The following is a 4,983-nucleotide window of genomic DNA, read 5'->3' on the forward strand; positions in this document are numbered from 1 at the left end:
GGGCTGTCAAATTTAAGGCTCTTGTTGAATTCAGGGGTGAGGTCCACCACCAAAATTCAGGTCATGGGACTCCCATTGGCATTCCAGGTCAGTAGCGAGGGGAGAGTGATGGCAACACTAGGCCCCATGTAGGGATGTAAATACCAATTTAAAAAATATTCGTTTAACCTGCTGTAATTACAACAGGTTAAACAATTAATCAGTTGGGCACAGGGATGGGGATGGGTGCAGCAGCGCTGAGCTCCAGTCCATAGATCTGTGAAGTGGAGGGTGGAGAGGGTGCTGAGCTCTGGGCCAGCAACTGCCCTGTCCTCCTACCCTGTCATGTTAGAGGGGCTGCACCCACCCACCCACCCCAAGCAGCATGGGGATCCGGGGGCCAAAGCAGCCCTGCCAGGCAGGCAGCACAGCTCAGGAACCCCAGTTGTGCAGCAGCCAGTGAGGGGCTGCAACCACCACCAAGCAGCTTCCTGGGGCCAGCTGCAGCAGCATGGGAAGGAGTGGAAACAGGAGACACAGGCAGGAACCAGCCAGGGGCTTTACCAGCCCACAGCAGCTGCCGGTGCGCTGAGAGGGAGGGAACGTGCAACCCCTCCCCTCCCTTTTCTCTCCCTTCCTTCACGCCTAGCCTAACTATTAGGTATTAGTCATCCCTCCTCTTCCTCCCTCCTGCCCCGCCACCTTCCAGTTCTTGCTGGGGCACCTCAAGGCTTCCCTCCTGCCCCCGCCCCCCCTTCCCTCCTGGATTGCACAGCCCCAGGCTAAACAATAAGGGGTAAGTTAGACCCTATCACTGAGCTGATCAGTTAAACAATTAATTGTTTAACTGTTCAGATCCCTAGCCCCATGGTTGCCGCCTTTCAAAGGACCCAGTCCTTGCCAGATCGAACAGGTTACAACACATGTAGAGTTGCTAGGCCCTCGGGTCTTTGGTGTTCGAGTTGTCAGAAACCCTTCAGACAGTTTTCAAAAGAAATGGCCTTCCTATTAAACCTGTCATGTCTCCCAAATGCTGGCTTTGATTTTTCCCTGTTAATGCTGGGGTTTCCACATGGGAGGAGCAGATTTACACTTTGGGATTCATTGGTGCTCCCTCTCCACAGGTGGATGGGATAGTTAGATTCATCTTAACTTCCTGCTGCCTTGGCCATCCTAGCTTTCAGGCAGCACCCAGTGCCACCCACTTCTGCAGAGGGAGGGTGGATCTTAACCAGAGTTCTTCTGGGTAGACTGTGCACTAGCAGGGACGCAGCATCCTGTTGGCAGAGGCTATATAACTCCAGAACGAACCTAATACCTTGTCCACTTCGCTGCAACTGTAAAAGAACCGTAGCATCACATGGTGTTTTGGGACAAGTTGTTTCCATTTGGTGAAGCTGGGCTTCTAATGAACATGAGGTTATATATGCCAGCTACCTCTAACACTAGGACTAATCACATTTGGGCCCTCATCTTGAAATATTTAAATATGCTTTGCTGTAAGCATGTTTTTAAATGTGTTTATGTAACTCAGTCAGTCCCCTTCTGTTCCTGACCTACAAACCATAGGAGTCCGGGACAGACCCAGCTAGCTTATGCTCACCTGTTGCAGTCTGTTAGCTCTGGAGGTCCCTGGCCCAAACCCCAGTGTGCAGCTCAGATACAAGGGCCTTATTTAATAGGTGGAATAAAATACATTTTAAATTTTGCTCCTTTACATTTTGTGCAAGTGACAGGCTGTGCTTATCTGAAACCCTTTTATCTGTTTAATGCACATGAAGATTTCTAACCCCTGTATGTACACCCCCTTTCATCTTGACTAGGCCATGAACCTTGGAAATGACTCTTAGACCGTTGCCACCTGAAACTGAAAGAACTGCATTCAGTCTGAATATACACAAGGTTTACTTCTGTATTATCCAGCCAAACTAGGTTGCCTCAGATCTGTGGTATTTCATGCATTAAAACAACACAAGTATGCTCAGATGATAAGAGTAACTGACAGACACCATCTGAGAGTTGCACAGGAAGTGTTTTTCATTCAGGCTCAGTGCCTTCAGTGCAGTAAACCACAAATAGCTGTATTTCAAGATGTGTCTACTGGTGTTTCTAATGGAGGAACACAGCAGACTTACTGATGAAATGGTGTTATCCCTTCTGCCAAAGTACGGTAGTTAGACATAATATGAAGGTTTGTCTGTAATAAGAGGAGAAAGAAGTGTCAGGCATTTGTTTAGTTCAATCCTATTAATTTACAATGAATAAACACAAAGACCTGTTTCCCAGATCGAAGTATACTAGTAGCCAATGGCATTGCTCTTTGCCCGTTTCCAGCGTCCTCTGCTGTTTGTTTTATGCCCCAAGAATCTCTGTTCTATTACTATACCTCACAAGTCTTTTCTCTTACGTTTCACAGACTTTTCTAGCGTTTTTTGCTTTTGTGCCCTGTCCCCTCTACAGACTTGCAATCATACAACATCCTAGGGCTTGTTTTTGCAGTCCCAGGAAATGTTTGTTGCATAATATATTGCATTTATTCTCAATCAGGGTGCTATAAGACCTTTTAAAGGATGCTGCTCAATAGTAGTACTGTTCATTGTGCAGACTCCTATACATATCACAAGATAAACCCAGAGATTTCCAATACAAAGTCATAGTGTGAACATTCTGGAACCTGTTGTGGGGTTTCTGAGTCACAGAAGACTTCGATTATATTTCTGTAGTCAAAAAATAATTGAAAGCTAAGAGCTGGCACTTCTGAGGGGTGTCTTGAGTCTAGCAAGGGGTGCCTCAAGTCTAAAAAGGTTGAGAACTAAAGACTAACTGTGCAGTTGGTCTAATAAAAGATATTGGATTTACCCAATGAACCTTGTCTGCCTATGGCCTTAGACCAACACAGCTACAACCTACACCTCTGCGAACCAGAGATGCATTGCATAGGTTCCAACCTGCTGTTCCCTTGATTTCCTACTGTTTTCCTCTATGAGTACATGAAATGTCTTAATTGGTCCTTCACTTTATAAAGATAAAACTAAAGGAGACCTTCTGGGCAGTGAGCCCTACTATATTCTAGGTACTTTAACAGCATCTGAGAAAAGGGTGGTTAGCATACCTATCAACTTTGAAAAAATCTGTTCTTGTCTGTAGGTCAGAGACCCCTTTGGTGAGATCCATTAATACTTCCCAGCACAACAAAAACTTTAGTAAATCAGATAATGAGCATTCATTTATGTAGGCAGATTATTGGTCTTAATACAAAGAACACGTGATTGCAATTGCATAGAATTGGTTAACATAAAGATTGTGATTAGCAGAGACAAAAAAATCTGAACTAACTGCTAAGAAATTAAACCTGTTCTTGGACTACCAGGGAAAACAGAGTTCTCTGCAAAGTTTCTTCCAGACAAATATCCCATTGAAATAGGTTAGGAGGTTTTGCAAGATTGGATCCTTCTCGGGAAACATTTTAACTCAATTTCCATTCTGCTGTAAATACAGGCAGTCTGTAGAATTGCAGCCTTATTGTAAAACAACATATTAAATGTCCCATCTACTGTATTTCTCTTATTGTAATATCAGTGTCTTGAAGTGGGAACTAGTTAACACGTACATGTAATCTGCAAACCTCATAATTCTGAGATCTTCACTAGGAAGTAAGACTCCTAAAATGAGGTTTCATAATTGCTAAGACTTGTAAGATCTTATGAGGATCTCTGTCTGATGGGGGGGAAGCATTTGCTTTCTTGCTAGGTTACCAAGTTCTGTAAACACGGTCTCCTAGCTAGCTGTGTGAGTTCTTTAGTTACATTAGTTACATTATGTGCATTCATACTGCTTATATATGGACTACCTCCTGGCACAGGCTCACCTGCCTCTGCTACAAAAACACTAGGAAAGAAAAGACATGCAAGTTTTATGTCTCTTCATTCTTCCCTCTCTGCTGTAGCTGACCTAGAAGTTTCATTGATGCTACTTAAGGAGGGTATCTGGCCTTGTACCTTGCACTTCTGTACATACAATTTAAGAGAAAATGTTTTTTTTTACCTGGACATTTGGGGAGGTGATTTCTTGAAGCTTAACATTCTGTTCAATAATATTTTGTCTTTTATTGGTATGTCTGCTGGTAGGTACGTCATTTTTAGAGTGCTGAGAGCAGGCGATTTTATTCTAGTCTGTTCAGGTTCTTATACCTTTGCTCCCCAATATAGAATTTTAATTTTTGTAAGGTGTTTGGAGCATGAAATACATGCTTTATTGATGTTTATTTAAAAAAGCAGGTAAAACCTCTTACTTCTCTCTTTTTTTTTTTAAGACCCAGGTGTAACTACAACCTCGCAAAAACCTTCAGAACATTCTAATCAAAGTAAGTGTTAATTTTTTGTTCCACAGAGAAGCAGTATACAGTATATTTTTCCATATTCCTAATTTGAAAGCAGACAATGAAAACATAATTTATACTAAATGCCCTGGTTATGTAGCATAACTCAGCTTAAGTCCTTACTGCTTTCATATTCTCTAGAGCAGCAGGATGGAACTGTGGTAAATGCAGCAGAAATACATGGGAGGAGGAATAAAGTATGAAAATTTACTGTTCAGAGCATGCATACACACACATACGCACATTTAATTGAAAAGAGGCAAAAAAGGTAAAGCTACTATGTATGCAGCTCCATTAATGTCAGCTGTATGGAAAAAGCCTTTATCCAGGAAGTGGAAGCATTAGTTCCCAATTTAGATTTGATTCTTAAATTAAAAATAAAATAGAAAAGTGGCTAGGTTCCAGGCTGAACGCAGCCATATCTGGAGGATTCCCTACAAAAAGTATATGAAAAAAGTACAGCCCTGAGCAAAAGGTGTTTCATATGCTATCTCATCCTAGGGGATGTACGAACTCAGAGATGTATCCTGAAGTGACACACTCCCATCCCTGCTTCTTCATTAGCTATCATTGTCCAACCTGCAGGCCAGCAGCAAATGTAGCCACTCATTCACTCACTCCTCTAT

The sequence above is a fragment of the Alligator sinensis genome, unplaced genomic scaffold (genome assembly GCF_000455745.1).
Source record: "Alligator sinensis unplaced genomic scaffold, ASM45574v1 scaffold40_1, whole genome shotgun sequence".
NCBI classification, from domain to species: Eukaryota; Metazoa; Chordata; order Crocodylia; family Alligatoridae; genus Alligator; species Alligator sinensis.